The sequence below is a fragment of the Macrotis lagotis genome, chromosome 4, assembly GCF_037893015.1.
Source record: "Macrotis lagotis isolate mMagLag1 chromosome 4, bilby.v1.9.chrom.fasta, whole genome shotgun sequence".
NCBI lineage: Eukaryota > Metazoa > Chordata > Mammalia > Peramelemorphia > Peramelidae > Macrotis > Macrotis lagotis.
In genome coordinates, this window is record NC_133661.1 from 151,754,969 (window position 1) to 151,779,062 (window position 24,094).

The 24,094-nt window shown below is 38.8% G+C and overlaps 1 protein-coding gene across 3 annotated transcripts in view; it reads right to left on the minus strand.

Moving 5' to 3' along the window:
• Positions 1-14,726, minus strand: part of DAPK2 (death associated protein kinase 2) — a 194,549-nt gene extending 179,823 nt beyond the window's left edge. For 2 of the 3 annotated variants that reach the window (XM_074234366.1, XM_074234364.1), the window contains exon 1: positions 4,907-4,960. The gene's annotated coding sequence lies outside the window, so the exon portion shown is untranslated. Of the gene's footprint in view, positions 1-4,906; positions 4,961-14,633 lie in introns of those variants that run through there. The other variant, XM_074234365.1, reaches the window with a different exon arrangement.
• Positions 14,727-24,094: the final 9,368 nt, after the last annotated feature.

Sequence of the window (24,094 nt, forward strand, 5' to 3'; positions counted from 1 at the left end):
CTCAAAGTCATCTTTGACTCTTCCTTCTACCTTGCAGATAAGTGGTAAAGTGAATAGAGTACTGGACTTAGAGTCAGGAAGTCCTGTGTTCAGATATGGTCTCAGATGCTTGGGAGCTTGTGTGACCCTGAGTAAGTCACTTAACCTGTTTGAATGATTTTCCTCAACTGTAAAATAAGAATAATAGCTCACAAGGTTTTTGTGAGGATCAAGTGAGATCATATTTGGAAAGCATTTGGCACATAATAAATTTTTATTTCCTCCTTCCTTCCCCTTGCCACTACTATACAATTAATGAAAGATCTATTATTCACCATATGGTAGATTGAGAGCTGGAAAAGACCCCAAAGGGCTAGCTAACCCAACCTCTCTTTACAGATGAGGAAATGTAGCCCATTAACCAACCAATCCAAGATCCCACTGAGAAAATAATGCTCACCAAGATCTAAACTCAGATACTTATTGCTATCCTGCCCCACTCAGATCCAGGCTCTCATTATGGCATAACCTCTTAACAAATTCCTTCTTGTCCAGGGTCTCCCAGCTTCCCAGACCCCCTGCACTGAGCTATCAGGGAAATCTTAATGTACAGACCAAAAATCATTTTCTTGCTGAAGACCTTCAGTGATTCCCCAGAACTTTTCAAACAAAGCCTCAACTCCCGAGTTCAAGAGCCTCTACAATCTGGTCACAATCGACCTTTCTAGGCTTATTTTAATACTACTTCTCTTCATATATTCCATGCTCCAGTCAAACTGAACTATTTCTTCAATGTTCCACCAGCATAACCAAAGTATTTCTCTGTCTGCGCCTTTGATCACAGCTGATTCCCCCACTGCCCCTGACACCTCCCCCCATCTCCTGTCTGCAACCTCCCTCCAGGGCTGGAAGTCCTCCAAGGTCCAGTTCCAACTCCGATTTTTCCTCCCTCACACATGTCCCAGATCCCTCTGGCCAGAAGTGATATCTCCCTTCCAAAATCTCTTAAAGCACTTTGTTCCTCTCTTATGGTCTTATAATATGCAAGTTTACATTACAGTTACTTAAATTCATGACCTCTCCCCTACTAGTTTATATGCCTTGCTTATTTACCTCTTATGTTTTTCCCTCAGATCTACAACAAGATACTTAATGTTTGTAGATTGATTTGGTTCCTTTTGGTGGGAAACAGATAATAGAGCATCTCAATTTAGAGCTAGAAGAAACTTTAGTGATCAAATAAAACCTACATTTTATAGAGGAAAAAAAAACTGAGGCCCAGAGAGATTAAATTGTGCTCAGGAAAAGAGTCAGAATTTGAACCCAGTTCTTTTGTGCTAAATCCAATTCTATTTCCAAGCTATTATGCTGTCTCTGGTAGAGTTTCCTGGATCCATAGCAGTCTATGTCTAATCAGACATACAAGAAAAATCCACTCCCATCACAAATTTAGCCCCTTTCAGGTTCAGCCTGGGAGGACTGGGGCCTCTGGTGTCTCAATTTTGATGCAAAACTCCTTTCAACCATTCATGCCTACCAGGGACCCCAGTTTACTGGTTCATACACAGCAGGAATTACAGTGGAAGCCCCCAAAACAATCCACTGGCAGTGGTCCCAGGGACAGTCAAACAGAGCATCAGCTTGGCTGGAAACCAGTTCTGAGGAGTGTGACATTCCACTCACCCTCAGCATATTCATCTACAGTTGCCTTGCTTCCAGACTTCCTCTTTCCCTAAAGCAGAAGTTCCTGGCAAAGGAACTAGTATGCAAGGCTCCTACTCTTGCCCCACTGAGGCATTCAAATATTCTTGAACTCACCTAAGGGACTGGCTCCCTTGGGGCTAGAGGGACTGTGAGTCCCAAGGCTGGCAGTTATGGAAAATTCAGGATTCAACAAAGTGATCTAGCTGCCCAGCTACAAACCTCTCTCCTTACCCTCTTGTGGATTAGTGTTCCCTCCTGCTATGCCTTCTTATGAAAACTGTTAGGTCCTTCTAAGATCAAAACCAAATTCTTTAAAACTGATACTCCTTAAATTTACCACTGTCAAGAAAGACGAATTTTAACCACATTCAAAATACTGAACCAGGATCAAATCCTGGGATGTCTTAAAGTTATAAAAATCAAAGATCTCAAAGAGACCTCAGAAGAAATTTAGTTCACTTTTTTTTTCTTTCAAATTAGCCTGATAGTGGGGTCAGAAAGGAATCTGCAGTCAGGAAGACCTGAGTTGAAATCTAAATTCAGACACTGAAAAACTATGTGACTTTGGTCAAGAAAGTCACTTAGCCTCTATATGCCTCAGTTTCTTGTTTGCAAAATGGAGATCATAATAACATTTTACCTCCCAGGGTTGTGAAGATAAAATGAGTTATTCGTAAAGCATTATGAAAATCTCAAAGCATTACATTTAGTTTAGTTATGATTACAAGGAATCTAAATTCTAAAGAGAATTTAGGGGTCATCTAGCCCAACCCTCTCTTTTTACAAATAAGAAAAGACTCTTCCCCAGAGATGAAATGACTTGCCCAAGGTCACAAAGGTAGTAAACAGCAGAACTTTGGCAGCATGATACAGTGGAAGGAGTGATAATGTTGAAGTCAGAGGACCTGAACTTGTCTCCTAGTTCACTTGCTAATTATGTGATGTGGGGTTCTTTCTGGGTCTCAGTTTCCTCATCTGTAAAATGAAGAGGTTATACTAAATAGTTTCTGAGGTCCCTTCCAGTTCTAAATATAATATCCTATGACTTTTCATATTTTTTCTTTTCACCAAATTTCCAGATACTCACGAGGAAATAGGGATAGATTTGAGAAAGATTGGGGGGGGGATCTTTTGGACCCCTGAGACCATAACAAAAAAAGGGGAGAGAGAGAATCAGTAGAAAGGATAACAAAACCTGTTCTATTGGACCAAAAGCCCATTGCCCTCCTATTGGCATGTTCTCTACTAGAAAGTAGCTTAGGACTGTTTTTAATAGAGAAGGAAGTGACCTTTTTAGATAAGAACTATAATTCTAATTAGTATATAATTTTGCCCAAGAATTCTGGGATGAGAATCACCTAGGTTGATATAGAAGGATCTCTGGTCTATCTCCCTTCCTTAGTCATCTGAGCAAGTTTCTTCTAAGTCTTTCTTTCTTTCTTTCTTTCTTTCTTTCTTTCTTTCTTTCTTTCTTTCTTTCTTTCTTTCTTCCTATCTCTTGATCTTATAGTTTCTGACTGTCTCTCCTTCTATCACCTCCCAGACCTCCATCCTTACTCTGGTCAGCCCATCTTTCCAGAATATAACAAGATTGGACGAAGCCAAGGGATCAGTGGAACCGTCACACATCAAAGATAGAGCTCAAGAGTTAGAATTCAACATTTACTAAGGTGAACATGAATGAAACTTTAGGAAGCTACATGTTTTAATGAAAAAAAAAATTACTCTGGTGAGAGAGGACCTGGATTCAAATTCAAGTTCTGTTATCATCTTGGCAAGTAACTTACCATCCCTTACGCTGCTAAATAAATCATTTGTTAAATGAAGGAGATGATCTCTAAGGTTCCTTCTAGACCCAAATCCTACAATTTTGCATTTTGAAAGTGAGGCTGGTCCAGCCATGGATATTGAAAATTTTCTGATTTCATCTCCATTGTATGGTATTTTATATAATGGTGTCATGGGGACAGTTCAGTTAGAGTGGGTAACAAATATGCTCTCCTAAGAAATACAAACTGCTTACACTTGGGTTCTAGGGCTAGTTTTAAAAAGAACTTCAACCCTCTTAAATGCAAACACTTTAGAGAGAGCTGCATTGATATATGAGAAAAGTGTAGGGCTGGGAGTATGGAGATTTGGGTATGAATCCTGCTCCAACTCTTCCATGGCTATGTAATCTAAAGCAAGTGACAAAACTTCCCTAAGTATCAGTCTTCTGATTTGTAGAATAGGGATACTATTTGTTATTACCTACTAACCAGGGTTCTCCCTGTAGAAAAGGACTGTGTAAACTTCCAAATATTGTAACAAGTTATTATTGTTATTATTATAAAGCTTCTTGCCTCAAAGTAGCAAGGATGACCCTAAGTTTTAAATGGAGAAAGGCAAGCTCCCTGCAAAGAATTAGCCTTGAATGACAGTTTTAGGGTTGGGGAAATAGCAAGGGTCAAACCAGGTCTCTCAGATCCTTCAGCTGTCCACCTAAAATCATCCCCATCAGTTCATGTCAGACCAGGGTAGCCCCCCCGCCCCGGAAAAAAAAATCAAAGGAACCTCACTTTATGCTTCAAAGAAACAACCACCTTGGAGGGTGGGGGAAATAGGGGGTAGGTAGTAGGATTTGAATGTCTGTAGTTTTCACTAACCTCCCCAATCCCACAGTGGCTAAAAAGTTTGTCCCAACAGCCCTTGTTCCCATAGACAGGTGGGAATTGAAATGGTGAGCTCTCCAGGAGCCAAGAGGATGAGAGCCAGGAGCTTGGAGAGTCTGAAGCTCATTGGAACTCCAGTTCGGATCGCGCCTTCTCGGAAGACTAGGAGGGAGGGGTTGCCTACTTGATCTCTGCCCACCTACCCTCAGCCCTGAAGGCGCCTGCTGTCCAAGGGGAGATGTCCGGGTATAGGATGGGGGTGCAACTGGAGCCCCACTTGGGCGCTCGGGAGAGCCCCGGACAGCAGAAGAGTCGGCAAAGGGCGCTAAATCAAACTCGCGAAGAGCGAAGAAAGTAAGTCACCCACTCCGGCTAGGACGCGACCCCGACCCATAAGAGGGAGCCAGCCAAGGGCTTCGGCGTCCCAGACCCCGCTCCACTGGCAGGGCCGGGGGAGGCTCTGCGCCTCTCGGCTGGGTGCCGGACCCCTGGGGAGGCGGGCTGCAGCCGTCGGGCGCTGGAAGAGGCCCCCAGGCTGGGTCACTCCGGTCGGGTCTCGGGGGGCTACTCACCGAGGGAGGCTGCTGCCGCTGCTGCGCCCGACGCGGCCCCGCGGGGACTGCGCGGCGCTCGGCTCCGGAGCCCGCAGTGCGCCCGGACCAGCGACGCGGAACGGGACTGAAGGGGAGGAGCGGGCGCCGGGACTCAGCCGCCCGTCCCGGGCCAGCCCGCGGCCCCGGGGCAGGGCTGGGGCGCCGGGCGGCCCCTGCTGGTCGCCCGCAGCCTTGCTGGGGGCGCCCCAACCTCAGCCCCAGCCATCCCTGCTCTTAGCCCACCAGACTGGGGGCGGCTAGGATCGCCAGTCCCAGCAATCAAACAAATAAGCATCTATCAAACGCCACTTAATAAGTAATGATATAATACTAAGTAATAATGAAGCACTTAATAAAGGCACCTCTTTAGCAATGGAGACTGCAAAGTGAAAAGGAAAGAGAGAAAGGAAGAAAGGAAGGAAGGGAGAAAGGAAGAAAGGAAGAAAGAAAGAAAGGAAGAAAGAAGGAAGGAAGGAAGGAAGGAAGGAAGGAAGGAAGGAGAGAGGGAGGGAGGGAAGGAGGGAAGGAAGGGAGAAAGGAAGAAAGAAAAAGAAAGAAAGAAAGAAAAAGTGAGAGAGAAAGAAAGTAAAGAGAGTAAGTGAAAGAGAAAGTAAATGAAAGTGAGAGAGAAAGTGAGAGTGGGAAAAGAGAAAGAAAGAACCAAAGAGAAAGAGAGAATGAGAAAGTGAAATAAAGTAAGGGAAAAGACTTTCATGGAGATAAAGAGGCACAGAAGACATATTCCAAACACTGCACCTGAATTTCATTTTCTGAAGCTTCATAGTTTTCCTTTCCTCTATAGATTTTCAAAGAAAGAAAGAGAAAAGAACAGAAAAATTCATGGAGAGAACCATATGGAATGGTGGATTTGGAGTCAGAATTTGAGTTCTACTCTTGACCTGCCATTTCCTATCCTTCTGACTTAAAGCAAAACAATTAACTTTTCTGGGCCTCTGTTTCCATACCTATAAAATTGAGGAGATTAGACTAAATTAAGTTAGTTTCTAACTCCAACTCTCTCTGGTCCTATAATTCCCTGACCTCAAGGATCTTACAATCTATTGAGGAAGACAAAAGAAGTGTGTGTGTATGTGTGTGTGTGTGTGTGTGTGTGTGTGTGTGTGTGTGTGTGTGTGTGTGTGTTGAATAATTGGAATGGAATAATGACAAATTACAAGGTGGTTAGGAAGGGAGGGGTCACTAGCAGTGGGGAGGGGGGAAGAGAAAGTGGTTCTTGTTGCATCTTGAAGGGAGAGATTCTATATAAATGCAGAAGTGAGAACATATTGTAGGTATAGGAGATGGAGGGTGAGGGCAAATGGAACTGTTCATAACCTGTCCCCTTCCTGCTTTTCCCATGTAATTATACTTTACTCCCCTGCTCAGACTCTGTAATCCAGTGGTGATGGCCTCCTTTCTCAGTTCTGGAAATTTTCACTGATTGTCTCTCTCTCAAATCTGGAATTCCCTCCCTCCTCCTCACCTCCTTCAAATCTCAGTCAAAACCCCTCACGCTGGGGCAGCTAGGTGGCCTTGGAGTCAGGAGTACCTGGGTTCAAATCCGGTCTCAGACACTTAATAATTACCTAGCTGTGTGGCCTTGGGCAAGCCACTTAACCCCCTTTGCCTTGCAAAAACCTAAAAAAAAAAAAAACCCTCGTGCTATAGGAATCCTTGCTGATCTCAAATCTCTCTGAGATGATCTCCAATTTATCTAGGATGTATCTTGTTTATACACAGTTATTTGTAGGTTATTATCTCCATTGGCTCGTGAGTTCCCTGAGAAAAGAGATTGTTTTTATTGTTGTTGCTTGCCTCTCTGTATTTCTAGCACTTACCACCAGTTTAGTGGGATTTTAGAGTGGGGAAATGGAGAGTAATGTAGACTGAAGCTAGAACAATAGATTGGGACTAGATTGTGAAAGGCTTTAAAAGTCAAACAGATGACACTAGGTGGCACAGTGGATAGAACTCTAAAGTCAAGAGGACCTGAGTTTAAATCTGGCCTCGGACACTTATTAAATACCTAGCTGTGTGACCTTGGGCAAGTCACTTAACCCAATTGTCTTGCCAAAAAAACTAAACAGAGCAGTTTCTAATTTGTTCTAGAATCTATAGGCAATAAGGAGTCCTTGGAGTTTATTGGACAGGAAATCTATAGGGAAAAGGGAAAACTGTGAAGTTTCAGAAAATGAAATTCAGATACAGCATTTGGAATATGCCTTCTGTGCCTCTTTTTCTCTAGGAAAGTCTTTTTTCCTGATGAGAACAAGAGGATGAATATCTATGCACCTCCCTTACCCACCCCCAAGATCAAAGAAGGGGGGGGGGAGAAGGAAAAAAGGAATACTTTACAAAGTATATCCACACTATCTGATAGAAGGGAGAAAAGAAATAATATCTCCATTATAGATGAGGAAATTGATTCTCAGAACGATAAAGACACTTGCACAAAGTCACACAACTGGCAATTAGAACATTAGAAGCAACATTAGAACCATCATCCAACTTGAACTCAGCTGGCAGGGAATGATTCTTGTTTCCAGGATCTAGAGAAAAGAGCAATAGTATGGGATAGATAAACAAATATTACATGATGTTGGCAAAGGGTATGACCTAATTTTAATATTGTAGGTTTTGGTATAGTGTAATGAATGCTGTTCTTAGAAGCAGAAGACCCATATTTCCGTTCTAACAATAACCCTGAGCAAGCCACTTCATTTCTTTGTGACTCACTTTTTCTCATCAATATCATGGAGATAAATAACAATAACAATAATAATAATTCCTCCCAGGGTAGCTATATGGAAAGCACCTTGAAAATTGAAAAAATGTACATGAATGTCAATTATTATTATTATTATTGTAATGGGGGATGGACTAGCATATGAGGGTGAAACAGGCACAAATATTCCCTGCCTTGTTCCAGGCTAAGCAACCATGTGGCAGCTTGGAGGAGAGCCTTTCATTGTATGATAATGGAATGCTCTTTAATTGAGTTCAGAACCAGAAGAAATGTTGACTCCTGGGTTGCTCAACTAGAATGTATATGAAAGGAACAGCATGCCCCTGTGTTGCTCCTTTTCTTTTGTAGCAAGATTAATTTGAGTTACCTCTCTAGACCCAAATCAAGAAAGGTCTGCCCTGACTCCCATCTCAATAATGTTGGTTCTGAGTATGTGGCCAACTGTCCTTTTTTTGGTATTTCTTCCCTAATTAAGTGACCAGACCTTGAAATGAGTAGCTGGGAGCTAAAAGTGTCCCAGTAGTGGTTCTATGAGCATTTCAAGTTCTGAAGAGCTTGCAGAGTGACAAGTGATGTCTTCCCCATCCCTGACAAGAGTCCAGTTGCAGCAGTAGCAGAGCAGGAGGGCCCAGCATAACAACAAAGTGACACTATAACAAAACGAACAAGAATTAAGGGGCAGCTAGGTGGCTCAGTGGATAGAGCACTGGCCCTGAAGTCAGGAGGACCTGAGTTCAAAAACAGCTCTGACACTTAATAACTATCTAGCTGTGTGACCTTGGGCAAGCCACTTAACCCCATTGCCTTGCAAAAAAAAAAAAAGAATTAAGCACCTACTATAGGCCAGGTATAGGTGTTATGTGTGATGTGTTCTACATCTAATAGGTGAAGACAATATATTATCAATGCCACATATCATCATGAACTTCTTGAGGACTCCATAAAGGAAAAAAAGGGATTTCCAGGGTACAATTGTACACCCTTTGACCACATATGTTCTCTTACATGTACCATACTTTTATTATTCTCTAAATTAGGTCCACATTTTCTCCATGGACTTTTTATGCATTTCAGTCAGTTAGTTGATAATCATTTATTGAATACCCCTTATGTGCCATTGCAGGGGCAACTAGCTGGCTCAGTGAATCAAACACTGAGCATGGAGTCAGGAAGTCCTGAATTCAAATGTAACATCAGACTCTCACTAGCTATGCGACTCTGGGCAAGTCACTTAACCTTTGTTTGCCTTAATCCTTGAAGAACATGGTAAATGACTACATTATCTTTGCCAAGAAAATTTCATATGGGGTTACAAAGAATCAGATGTGATTGAACAACTGAACAACAACACGTGTCATTGTACTAAGTGCTAATGATACAAAAAGAAGCAAAAAACAATCCCTGTCCTCAAAGAACTTACAATCTTATAGAGGAGACAACCAGCAAAGAGATATGTATAAATCAAGCCATAAACAGGACAATTAGGCAATATTTAAAAGAGGAAAAGCATCAGAATTAAGAGGACTTGGGAAAGATTTCCTGTAGAAAAAGGGATTTTAGTTTTGACTTAAAGCAAATCAGTAGATTTATGTGAATGTGTTCCCTTGACTTTGAGAAAAAGGTTTTGTAACAACTGTTGTTATGGAATCTTCTCAGTTGTTGTGGAACTGTTCCAAAAACTAATTGAAGTTTATTGTTTAATTATTCTTGGGGAATAAGCATGAGAAATGTATTAGAAGAACAAACCTCTGAGCAGCTAGAAACCTTAGAAACAAGAACTAGTTGCTGTTCTATGGGACCCCAACCTGCAAGTCCCAAAGCCCAGGTAATGAAATGACCCTAAAGAGGATGCCAAATTATTAATTACCATATTATTAATAGTAGCATATGTTATTAATAGTAATTATATTATTAATAGTAATACTATTGAGTCATTATTATTATTGATAGTAATACAGGACATCCAAAAAAAGTCTTAGTGCAGTTAAGACACTTATGGCTCACACGTATAATCTTTTTTTTTTTTTTTTTTTAGTTTTTGAAAGGCAATGAGGTTAAGTGGCTTTCCCAAGGCCACACAGCTAGGTAATTATTAAGTGTCTGAGGCTGGATTTGAACTCAGGTACTCCTGACTCCAGGGCCAGTGCTCTATCCACTGCACCATCTAGCCACCCCTCTCACTTATAATCTTACAGAGTTTAAGTGACTTCATTATAAACAACTAATAATATCAGAGATAATAAATAGAAGACTTTCTAAGTTCAAAGCCATCACTCTATCCACTCTATCTCAAATGAGATCATAATTGTAAAAAATCACTTACTATTTGTCCTTCATTCTCTTTTTTTTTTTTTTTTGCAAGGCAAATGGGGTTAAGTGGCTTGCCCAAGGCCACACAGCTAGGTAATTAGTAAGTGTCTGAGACCAGATTTGAACCCAGGTACTCCTAACTCCAAGGCCAGTGCTTTATCCACTACGCCACCTAGCCGCCCCTGTCCTTCATTCTCTAAGATTATGACATCCGGGAGGTGATACCATGACATGCTAATTAATTGGATTTAAGTAAGGGAGGAGATGCTGTGCTAAGTCACTAGCCTCACTTTCTCCTCTAGAACCATCTGAATTCAGTAGTCAAAAATGGATCAGGATGATTGAGATGGCCTCAAATGCAATAGGAGACCTTGGTCTTTTTAAACTAAGGCCTTTAACAAGTCTCAGTTTGACTGAGGCAACATCCATTTGTTGCTTATTGCTGTTTGCCCTTCATTCTCAAAGAAGTCCAGTTCTTCTGGGAGGTGATGCTATGACAAAAGCATCACACCTGCTACCATATATAGGCACTATAAAAATGTATATTTCCTTTCTCCTTCCTATACTATGCTCTCTTTCTCTTACTGTTACCCACTTCAAGAAGCCCCAAAAAAATCCACCATTAAAGAAGGTGGTAATCAAGTTTAAAACTGTAGGAATTATTGTTCTATAGGAAATGATGAAATGATAGATTTTAGAAACATGACTTGCATGGAATAATAAAGGGTGAAATGATTATAACTAAGAGAACTTTTTATATGGTAACAGCAACATTGTTCTAAGAACAACTTTAAATGACTAAGTCACTGAGTATTATAAATACTCATTTACAAAGGACCTATGCAAAGAAATGTTAGTCACATCCAAAGAAAGAACTGATAAAAATAAGTATGTATAACATGATTTTATATACATATATATATATATATATATATATATATATATTTGTGTGTGTGTGTGTATAAAGTGAAGAGAGAGAGAGAGAAGAGAGGAGAGGAGAGGACTGACAGAGACAGAGGCACAGAGAGAGAAATCAGTTTTCTCTAGAGTGGGTTGGGGAGAGAGGAAGAAAAAAAGTGCAGAACAGAGAAAAAAAAGAAAAATTGGAAGGAAGCACAGAAAAGGAGGATAGTTTTCAAAATATCTATTATATATTACAGTTTTTCAAAAAAGTAAACTATGAAATGGAAATTTATGGTTTAATATTGAATCCTCTTTAAGCTGTGATATAATACAGTATTCATTTACTTTGTCTCTTTGTATTTAACTTCAAAATGAATAAATTTTTTTTAAAATTTTAGAAAGAAACCTGAAAGTAGGAACAATAGTTCCTACATATAATATACATAATGTTAGACATCTGTAGTCTCCCATCCCTGAAAAAAAAGGGGAGACAGGAGCATTTTTTCCATCTCCTCTTCTTTTTGTTGTTGTTGTTCTATCCTTTTACATAATTTTATTTATTATATATTATAAGCAAAATATATTTATTAACATATTTTTGTTTATTTTTCCCTAGCTCTACTTACTTCACCTAAAATCAGCTCACATTAGCTTTTTCATACTTCTCTAAAATCATTCCCTTTGTGAAGTAGAACACACAAGGGAGAAGACAAATTTTAACCAGAACTAAATATCTCAACCAAGCCCACTTCAACATTCTTATGAATAATTTGAGAGATAAGGAGGTAATTTCAGAGGCCACCTTTTCAGTCCCTTCTTTTTACAAATGAAGGAACTGAAATTCAGGAAAGTTAAGTGATATACTCAAAGTCACACAGGTGATGCATCAGAAGCAGAATTTGAACTAATGTTCTCTGACTAAAGAACATCACTCATTCCACTATACCACAGCAGCAGACAAATATAACTCCCATCCTCATTTTGCATAGACATTGCACACAAAATTATGTAAGTTTGAGTTATAATTATTCATATCAATCAGGGTCAGTTTATGCATAACAGAATGAGAGATCACCATCTTGTTGTAGAGGTTAAGAAAAATAAGCCTCCTTCTCTCCAAATACCTACCTAACCAGCTCAATAACTATTTCAACTTGTACCATTAGAGGCATTATTCTTTGGATCCAAGACAAACTTCTTTCGATTCTGAAAATATACCCTAAGAATTAAGACATTAAACCCTATCAGTCACTGATACCTCAGTGTCTATGATTTATCCAATCCTTTCTCAAGAGGAGGTTTTGATGGAGGTTTTGATATTTTCTAGCAAATAGTTATTTGATAGAGGCATAAGGACACAGAAGATGTGAGAAAGACAAAGAGAGCAAATGAATTCAGAAAAGGCAAGGTGCTAAAACCCCAAAGTAAACCTCTTCATATTTTTCTGAGTTGTCCTTGACATTAGAGCTAGAACCATTAAGGAATCATTTAATCTAATTCTGTCACTTAGTCAAGGATTAGAGGCCTAGTAATAACCACAGTAGTGTGATCATTTATCAAGTACTAACACCATACCTAAAACATTGAAAAAAAATCTTTACGTACACCTTGATTATAGTAAAGCTGATTATCCAAGGGAGATATAATTCATAGACCTCTCACATCCCACGTGGATTTTATTATTATTAATATATAAAGTTGGTTCATATCATGGACTAGTTGCCAGAGTTTTTAAACAGTCTGACTGACCAAATGGCAGTTTTTAGCCCAATTAGAAAGTTTGGATATTGTGTCTGACTTTTTCAGACCTGGGACCAGTGTCTGTCCATGGATTTTCTTGACAAAGATATTGGAGTAGTTTGTCATTTTCTTCTCCATCAGATTAAGGCAAACAATGATTGTTTCTTACCCAGGGTCACACAACTACAAAATGTCTGAGATTGGATTTGAACTCAGGTCTTCCTGATCCTAGGTTCAGTATTCTATCTAATGAGCCTCTTGTCAAATGGAACTAAAATCTAAGCCTTCTGACTCCAAGTTAATTATGCTATGTTCTATCCATGTAAAATACACTTTGAAAAACATGACTGTAGTCAATGTGTATACTCTTACTCTTTGTCCCATTTCATATAATTTCCCAAAAAGCTTTCCACATATCTGCATTTTCCTCATGTTTGTCATCTTTATGGCAGTTTAGAACTCCATTACACTGATGCATCACAGTCTGTTTACTCATTCCTTTGACTGTTAGCCATTGAGATTATTTCCAGGTTTTTACTATTACAATTCAAGAAAACTACAAATATTTTAAAACAAATAGTTATTTTCTTATTTTAAGTCATCTTCAGTGAATTCCATTGAGGTTTATTTCCAGTAGTTGGATTACTAGGTTAAAGGGAATACCCAGTTTCAGAAACCTTATTGTCTATGACCACATTGCTATCTGGTTAGGTGACTCCATTTCTCAATGCACCTAGCAATCTGTGAGTGTACCAAGAGGTTTTACCGTTTTTTTTCCAAACTAATTGGGGATTCACACACTAGTGTATGAAGACTAGAAAATCAGATTACATCCAATCAATTAGGAAGGTTTGAGTGTCTGCTGTATTTAGAATGCTACCCCAGGTATATAACATTAAGGAATTTCCAGTGTAGTTAGGAAGATGAAAAGATAATAAACTATTATGGGTGTTGTATGGTAAATTCAACAACCTCCAATATTGTGTTAATTCTTGGAGAATAAACAAAGAATGAAGACAATAGGTTTCTTACCTTCATAGAACTTAGAATAATAATAATAGGGTGTTATAAGAGTCTAACTCCTGTTTCTGCTCCTTTGAACAAGGAATATATTCATGGCATTATAGGTATAGAGCTAAAAGGAATCTCAAGATCAGCTAGTTCAAACTCATTTTGCATATGAAAAAACTAAGGTTTCAGGGGGTCTGTGAGGAGGGAAAGGGACTTATTCCAAGCATTTTAAGTACTTTTTTGGCTGTGAGGTAAGACATTATTATTATTATTCCTACTTTACAGTTGAGGAAACTGAGGCAGGCAGAGATTAAATGACTTGCCCAGAGTCACACAGTTAGCAAGTGTCTGAGGCCAGATTTGAACTCAGGTCTACCTGACTCCAAACCCAGAATTCATTTCACTGTATCAGTTAGCTGCTAGATAAGTTGAATGAATGACATACCATAGTACACATATATACAAAATAGCAGAAATTCTAAAAGTCATTGCTTTTCCCTCTGTGTCATTAGATGTCTTCTTCATCATTGCCTCATAGACTCCTTAACTTCCTTCAAGGCTTAACTCAAATGCTGCCTCTTCCAAGGAGCCTCTTTTGATTTCCCCAGATCCTAGTTCTCTCCCCTCAGAAATTATGTTGCAAATATTTTCTCTGTAATTTTCTATGTATAATGAGATAATCAGGGAAGTCCTGTTCCATCTTCTGGACAGGACATCTCCTGAAGCTAGCTATGCCCCTTGGTCTATTCCTTCTTGTGGTCTTTGCTAGAGCATATGTAAAATAGAAGTTTCTGGTTGGTTTCCATATGTGCCATTTCCTTCACCTTCTCTGAAATGGATGCTAAGAGAATTAAGTACAAAACCATGAAAAACAGTCAATGACGCTGCTATGTTAGAGTTAGACTGTGACCAATCAGATCCAATTTGAAGTTGGAATGTTCTACCACAGGTCGGGCACAAATAGTCCATTTGAACACCTTGGGTAGATTCTCTTACCTTGAGCATCTCACATTTCCTTTGAGCCACTTCAATTCCACTTTGTTCATAGAGTGCAGCACCCTCTCTGATCTGATGAGAGCATGTCTCGCTGAGAGATCCATATTGCTCAATCAGTTCCAAAATTCTTAAGAGAGACCTAACCCCTCTCTCTCCACGTGAGCACTTGCCCTGTGTAAGTTCTCTATAAAATAATCTTTTTGGCAAGACAAAGTTTGGAAACAGGCCAGGATTGGGGAAGCAATTTTAGGCTTCTTTAGGCTAGTCCCTTCCTCCTATGAGCAGTGCAATCCTTCAAAGGTTGCTCAGACATCCAAGTGATTGCCAAATTCCACTGCTGCTTCCAGTGAGAAGATGATCCTTTGCAACAGTCACTGTCCTCTTAGGTTCTTTTTTCCCCCTTTTTGCCCAGATTCTTGCTCTCAGAGTTGCATCAGACAAGTAGGAGGGAATCTCCTCCTCTACCTTCCTGCTCCCCCTAAAAGAATGGCAACTTCTTGAATTTAACATTGAGTGTTTGTGTTAGCAGAGACTGGCCTGAGATTGAAGTTCGAATCTCTCTGTCTCTGAGTTTCTTTCACTGAGCACAGGTGAACAATTAGCAATCCTAGAATAGACCAAGTCAACCCCATTTCCCCTCAGGGTTCCAGGGGGTAACCCTGAGGGGTCAGGGCATCTCTTCTCTCCTGCCATCAGCTCAAGCCCCCACTATGTTTTCCTCCTCCCCAGCTCCCTGTTGTTAGTGACTAGTACTCCAGTTCACATTAGCGAGTCTTTTAACTTCTGTCTGCCTTGGTTTCCTCAACTGCAAAGTAGGAATACTAATAATGCGCTACCTTACCATCAGAAAGCACTTTAAAAATCTTGGAATAAGCTCCCTTCCCCTCCCCACAAAGGGATGTTGATTTCAAAGATATAGCAAGAACAGAGCAAAATTTCCCCAATATCTCCAAGTACTCCACCATTTCAATTTCTGGGAGAATAGGTTCAAATATCTTTGGTCTCACCAAGTTTCATGCCCTGTTCTTGTATGATTTTTGTGAGTCATTCTGCTATGCTATGATGTTCAGAGTCCTGAATATCACTCCTAAAGTTCATGCTTTGCTCCTCAGAACACTATCTATGCTAGCTGCAAAATCCAGGCTAAATTACTACTCCAAAATTCCTGTCTCACTTTCCTGACATCTGGTTGATCAAATGGGATATTTGTAAAATTCTTAGCTATTATTCTTCTTCTGAATCTTTCTAAATATGCTTTCAAAAAATCTAAGGTACGTGTGAATCTAGACCTAGATTTCCTCTTTTTCATTTTCACAACTTCTGAGGTGGAGAAGTCACTTCCCTTATGCTTACCATTATTTCCACCACAGTAATCAGTTCCTCTTTGGTATTCAGCATCAGATCTAGAGTAGAATTCCCCTTTTTGGTTCCTTCAGCTTTTAAAAAATGAAATGATCAGTCAGGCAAATCATGAACTTACTAGCTACAATGCTATTGGAAATGAAAGAACTCAAATATTATGTGGATAATTGTAGTCACACATCAAAGGTGGCTAAACTCTGTTAGGCTCTACCAAAATAAAAAGGGTTTAAGTCTTATTTCAGTAGTATCTGAAATCTGGAAAATAAACTCAATCTAACCAGAGAATCCCCACTAGGTGATGAACTTTTGGGGCATTGATGAACCACGAAGCATATATAAATAGCAAATTCTGGGATATTTGGCTCTTTCAAATTTGAATAATGGAGGCAAAGAAAATGTCTTCCTTAAAAGATATGCATGATGATTTGGGGGCAATTGTTAATCAGGAAGAGCTGACATGCAAAGACAGTAGGAAGAACAAGCACCTGTAAGAAAATAATAATGACCCAAGGGGAGAAGTTCCAGAAGATGGTTTTGCCTTCATCTTATACTTGGGAGATGGTATTTAACAATTAGATCACCCCTCTGAGCACAGGAAGCCTTAGGCTTAGATTTGTGAGTGGGCCTCTATCAAAGGAACTTTTATACTTAGGATGGTACAAGTCTTCAAGTATTAATGCAGATTTTTGAAGGAATGCTTTCTTATTCTAAAATTTCTGTTTGGTTTCCTTCCTTTCAATCAGACATTCCTCAGTAATATGAACAGTATGTTTGCAAATGAGCATTGGGTCTCAGAATACCAGGGATAATACATTAATAATACATTTTTCTATGTTTCTTAAGTTGGAAGTGGGTGGCTAAAAGCCAAGAGAAAGAATGGTTTCAAAAGTGTACCTGGACTCTGTGTCATGTAAATCTCTGAAGTAAGGGTTATACATGTTTTTATATGAAACTGCTTTGCCAGAGATCTGGGTAATCATAACATCTCTCTTTGCCTCTTATTTTCTCATTCTAGAACATTGAGCTTGTTCTAATTGCTTGCCTCTATTCATAGGAGAATTAGAATCAGAGAAGGATGTTCTGAGACAGTATTTGAGGTGGGAAAGAGGAAATAAGAAAGTTCTTCTGAAAATTTTGGGTGAACACTTCAAACAAGAGGTGAGACTACTAAAAAGTGTGGTTCTAATCATAGGCCCACCAGTTCATGAAGCCAGCTCTCAGACAAACTGTGAAATAAGTAGCTTTGGGGTTTCTCATCACCCCACTGCTATCAGTGCCCTCCTTTCTGAAACTGCCCCTACCACACATATCCAGACTTCCTCAAGGAATTGTCTCAATTGGCTTTTTAACTGAAGCCTTAGTTGATAACTGTTGCTTAGTCTTGTTGATTCAATTTCTTCTGAGAAACAGTAGTACCAGTCCCCTTGCTGTTATTATTCTCAGAGACACTTCATGTCCTGCCTCCTGGAATGTTCACTAACTGCCCCTCCCATGCCTGGAACTTTTCCCCCTCTTCTTCTCCCTCTCAGACCTTCAGGTTCCAGGTAAAATCTTATTTTCTATGAGGAATTTTTTCTTGGTTCTATTTAATATCACAGTCTTCCCTCTGAAATTGTTACCAATTTACCTTGGCTTGTAAAGAATTTACCTTGTTTGTACAGAATTGTTTTCAGGTTATTTTTCCCATTAGACTATGAATTTATTGAGAGCCTATGGTAGCTACTTATATATTTATTGACTAACTGGTAGCTAATATGAACCAACATCTCCCAGGGACATTTACATTTTTGCAACAGACTCTGGAAGCAAAAAACTTGTAATGCAAAAGAAATTAAGTTATGATGCCTGAGTAACAAGCAGAGAGGAGTGGAGAAGCTGTCCAACTTGTCTTTGAATTCTATCACCCACTATGACTGCTTGAAGGCTGTCTTTGAAGGGTTAGATATCAACTGACCTGACTTGGGCAGTACCTCATCGATCCAGTACTCAGTATGGCCTCCACTTCCTCCCATCATCACAATAGATGACAAGGAAGGTGGGGAGGAATGAAGAATACACTGGGAGATTACTAAACTCATGATATATTATAATTGAAAAGGACTTCAGAGATCAACCAGCCAAGGAGTTCTTAGCCTTGGATCTATGGACCCCTTTCAATGGAGATTTTAGGGGAGTATATGAACTTGGGTGGGGAAAAAGTTTACATCTTAATTTCAATATAATTGTTTTCCTTTGCAACTCTATGTACTTATTTTACATGTATTATATAGGTATATATATATGTTTTACATGTTATTTTATATATTGGTCTGTTAAGGGTCTATAGGCTTTATCAGAATGCCAAAACGGTCAATGACACATACAAAAAAAGTTAAGAACCTCTGAGACTAACTTTCTTATTTCCCAGGTGAGGGAAATGAAAGTACAGGCAAGGAGTAGGGAACCAACTTGCGTGGGGACCTCTGATCATTCAAGAGCTACCAGGAGAATGCTGAACATGGTAGATGGGGGCAATGTGAGGATGAGATAGTACTCAGAGAGGGGAAAGGAGTTTTGAAAGGGATGATGAGAATAGCTTTGCTCTATTCACAACTTTGTCAAAACTTATCCCTTCCCAGAAAGCACCAAGGCTAAGAGCTCCCATCCATGTGGACAGAATCACATTTCTATCTAAAGATTCATAGGGACTTTTCCTATTGCCCAACCCAGTAAAGAAATCCCCAGCCACTATGGTTATAGGATTAAATCAGCTCACAGACTAGAGATAACCAAGCAAAGTTAATTCTTCAGCTGATCTTATAACTAGGTGCTCAAGAGCATCAGGAAGCCTCCCTCTTCCTTTAGGAGCATTCATTTCTACCCTCTGACCCTGGTGGCGTCAAGAAAGTTCTCCTTAGATCAGGAGAATAATTTCTTGCCAAGATCTACCATGTTCTCTTCCACTTTCTCACACCCAGACTAACTTCAACTTTTCATTATGACCTGTTTGGCTCAGGGTTTGTGTGTGTGGCTGGGGAGGACCTGGCAGTTTTAATTTCCTTCCTCACTCTGGTCAGTACCCAGGGCTCCTCCTCTGCTTACTTAACACTATTTCTGACAAAGAGGATGTAGCATCTCTGGCCATTCCTTCCTGGGAAGATTCAAAATTCCTCCCAGTCACCTTTCTCAATAATCCACATCGTGCTGTCTTGTCTTAGAGTCCTAAGTGGGCAAGCACTACTAAGAATCAAGTAACCCTTTCCTTCTCTGCTACCTCATATGTAAAAAGTGATGACATTAACAAACTCATACTTTATGACATCATGGACCCAGCTTTATAATATGATAACCTTTTCTTTGACCTAGTACATTAATGCCAGGGAACTATGTAAGATTTACTGTGTGTAGCTAACACACTTTTGGTAGAGAGGCAAATGGTGCCACCATTCTGGAAATCTTGAAATTATATGAGAAAAGTAGCTAAACTAATCACACTATTTAATTCAAAAAGTCTATTATTAAGTGTACTCCAAAGAGGTCAATGATACAACTATCAAAATATTCATAATAGTATTTTTGGCAACATCAAGAACCTGCAAATCACATGTGTGCCCATCAATTAGACAATGCTAAACAGATCATGATTGATGCTTGCTATGGAATATATGAGGCAAGCAGGTGGAGCAGTAAATTTGAGTGCCAGTCCTGAAGTCAGGAAGGATCATCTTCTTGAGTTCAAATCTGGCCTCAGATACTAGGTGATCTAGTTGTTAAGACAATGAACTCCTAATCTATTATGTTCTTCATGCATGGGTTCTAATCCCCTCCTTATCATGTTTCTTTTATCTCTGGGATTTCAGGGACAGCTAAATGGCACAATAGATAGAACATGCCTGAGTCAGAAAGGATCATCTTCCTGAGTGTAAATCTGGCCTCAGATACTTACTAGTCGTGTGACCCTGGACAAGTCACTTAACCCTGGTTGTCCCAGGTTTCCTCATCTGTAAAAATGAATTGGAGAAGTAAGTGGCAAACTACTCCAGTATCTTTGCCAAGAAAACCCCAAATAGGGTCATGGAGAGTCAGACACTCCTGAAACAACTGAATAAGATAGATTATCTCACCATAAGTAATAGCAAATATGAGAAATTCAGAGAGACATGGAAAAACTGGTATATGCTTGTGACAAGGGTTTTGTTTTTGTTTTTTCCAATTGGAGGAGAGGGGGGAAAAGAGAAAATTAATGTTTGTTAATGGAGAAAATAAGAAAAGTTTAAAAAAGAAAAATTTGCATAAATAAAGAAAAACCAGGAGAACAATATAAACCATGATTTCAATAATATAAATGAAGTTAACACTAAACAACAAAAGAACTCAAATCAAATGCAATGATGAATATTGATTCCAGCTGCCTAATGGTGGAACCCACAGTCTTTGTCTCAGAAGAAAAGATGGTGCATTGAGTGTGTGTAATGCTAAATATTCTTCCAGTGGTGGACAGCTAGATGGTGCAGTGGATAGAGCACTGGTCTTGGAGTCAGGAGGATGGCAGTTTGAATTTAGTCTCAGACACTTGACACTTACTAGTTGTGTGACCCTAGGTAAGTCATTTAACCCTGATTGCCTCCTATCCAGGGACATCTTCAGTCGTCCTGATTCATATCTGCCCCCTGGATCCAGGTGGCTTTGGAGGAAAAAGTGAGACTGGTAATTTAGCATTCCCCTCACCAAAATCCAATTCATGTACCTCCCATGGCATCACCTCCCTCATGTCATGATCTTTGAGAATGAAGAACAAAGCATCACATCATTCTACCAGTGATAATTAAACACTATGGGTCAATTTTTCTTTATTTCTTTTGTTGTTCATTTTCAACTTTAACTCTTTTGTTGTTTATTTTTAGTAAACATTCCTACTTTACTTTTAGCATTCACTTTTAAAAATTTTGAGTTCCAAATTCTTACCCTCCCTTCCACCTTCCCCAACCCGTTGAGGGGGCAAATAACATAAAGCAACAAGAAAAAGCAAGAAAAAGTAAAGAAAGTCTAAAAAGTATGCTTCTATTTTTATTAAGAGTTCATGGGTGGGGGGCAAATAGTTGATGCAGTGGACAGAGCACCAGCCCCTGGAGTCAGTAATACTCGAGTTCAAATCCTGCCTCAGACACTCAATAATTGCCTACCTGTGTGACCTTGGGCAGGTCACTTAACTCCATTACCATAAATAAAATGTTTTTTAAATAGTTCATCAGTTCTCTCTCTGGAGGTGAACAACATATTCCATGGTGGGTTCTTTGAAACATTCTTAGATTTGATACTGATCTGAGTACCTAAGTCTTTCATAGTTAGTCTCTACAACATTGTTACTATGTACAATATTTTCGTGGTTCTGTTTGCTTCACTTTTTGCTCATGATAACTCTTTCCAAATTTTTCTAAAACCATCATAATAATTATTTTTAAAGCACAGTAATATTACATTACAATTATAAACCACAACTTGTTCAGTCATTCCCCAATGGATAGGCTTCCCCTCAGTTTCTAATTATTTGTCACCATAAAAAGTTCTCCCATAATTATTTTTTAAAGATAGATCCTTTCTCTTTACTTTGATCTCTTTTAGAGACAGATCTAGTAGTGGTATTGCTGGGTCAAAAGATACATACATAGAGAGGAGATATAGTTTCAAATTGGTTTCCAAAATGATTAGAGCAGTTCGTAACTCCAACAGTACATTTGTTTCCCTATATTTCCACATCCTCTTCAGCATTTATCATTTTTCTTTTCTGTCATGTTAGCCAATCTGATAGGTGTAAGGAGTTATCTCAGAATTATTTCAACTTACATTTCTCTAATCAACATTAATTTAGAGCATTTTTTCATGTGCTGATTGATGGCTTTGATTTCCTCTTCTAAAAACAGTCAGTTCATATCTTTTGACAATTTAGCATTTGGAAAATGTCTCTAATTTTTTACAAATTTAGTTCAGTTCCCATTATATTTAAGAAATTATTTCTCAGAGAACTTAGCTATAAAATTCCCCACCCCTCAGTTTCCTGCTTCCTTTTTAATTTTGGTTGCATTCATTTTGTTTGTGTAAAAAAATTTAAATTTCATGTAATCAAAATTATCCATTTCACCTCCTGTGATCATCTCTATCTCTTGTTTTATTATAAACTCTTCTCTTATTTATTAATATGACAGGTATCTTTTCTATGCTCTTTTAATTTGCTTATGATATTACCTTTCATGTCTAAATCATTTACCTATTTTGATCTCATCTTGGTAAGTGTTGTGAGATATTGTATCTATACCTAGTTTCTGTCACACTGATTTCTTGTTTTCCCAGAAATTTTTGTTGAATGGGGAGTTCTTATCCCAAAATTTAGGTCTTTGAGCTTATCAAACACTAGATAGTACTCATTTATAACTAAATATTGCGTATCTAATCCACTGTGGATCCATCATTCTGTTCCTTGGCCAATATGAGATCATTTCGATGATTACTACTTTGTAAAGTAGTTTGAAATTTAGTACCACTAGGCTCCCTTTCTTCACATTTTCTTCATTGATTCTTTTGATATTGTTAATCATTTGTTCTTTCAGGTGAATTTTTTAAATTATTTTTTCTGGTTCTATAAAATAATTCTTTGGTAATTTAATACTTAATTCAGTGCCTTGAATAAGTAAATTAATTTAGAGAGAATTGTCATTTTTATTATATTGACTTAGGCTATCTGGAAGCAATTCATATTTCTCCAGTCATTTAGATTTATCTTTATTTGTGTGAAAAGTGTTTTGAAAGCGATCCATAGTCATATGAAAAATTGCTCTAAATCATTACTTATTAGAGAAATGCAAATTAAAGTTTCTCTGAGGTACCACCTCACACCTCTCAGACTGGCCAATATGACCAAAAAGGATAATGATCAATGTTGAAAGGGATGTGGGAAATCTAATACACTGTTGGTGGAGCTGTGGACTCATCCAATTTTTCTGGAGAGCAATTTGGAATTACACCCAAAGGGCAACAAAAATGTACATCCTGTGGCAGCTAGGTGGAGAAGTGGATAGAGCACCGACCTTGGTGTCAGGAGTCCCTGAGTTCAAATCCAGCCTCAGACACTTAATAATTACCTAGCTGTGTGGCCTTGGGCAAGCCACTTAACTTCATTTGCTTTGCAAAAAAAATATGCATACTCTTTGATCCAGCAATACCACTCTGAGTCTATACTCTGAAGAGATTATGAAAAAGGGTAAAAGCATCACTTGTACAAAAAGAATTGGAAATTAAGTGAATGTCCTTCAGTTGGGGAATGGCTTAACAAACTGGGGTATATGTATGTCATGGAACACTATTGTTCTATTAGAAACCAGGAGGGTTGGGAATTCAGGGAACCCTAGAGGGGTTTACATGAACTGATGCTGAGTGAGATGAGCAGCACCAGAAAAACATTGTCATCCTAACAGCAACATGGGGGTGATGATCAACTTTGATGGACTCACTCATTCCATCAGTGAAACAATCAGGGACAATTTTGGGTTATCTGCAATGGAGAATACCATCTGTATTCAGAGAAAGAACTGTGGAGTTTGAACAAAAACCAAAGACTATTACCTTCAATTTAGAAAAAAAACAATACACCATTATCTTCTTATGTAATTTTGCTATCTCTTATACTTTATTTTCCTTCCTTAAGGATATGATTTCTCTCTCATCACATTCAACTGAGATCAATGTATACCATGGAAACAATGTAAAGACTTACAGACTGCCTTCTGTGGTGGTGGGGGGAGGGAAGCAAGAATGGGGGAAAATTGTAAAATTCAAAATAAATAAAATCTTCCTAAAAAAAGTGTTTTGAAATTTGTTCAGATAGTCCTTAGGCTTATTTTGGCATGTACATTCCCAAGTATTTGAAATCATTTTAGCATAATATCTCTTTCTGCTGATAATTAATAAGAATGCTAATACTTTATGTGAATTAATTTTATATTCTGAAACTTTGCTGAAGTTGTTAATTGTTTCAACTAGTTTTTTAATTGATTCCCTGGTTTCTCTGTCATCCACAAAGAGTAATCGTTTTGTTTCCTCATTGCTTATTTTTTCCCTTCAATTTC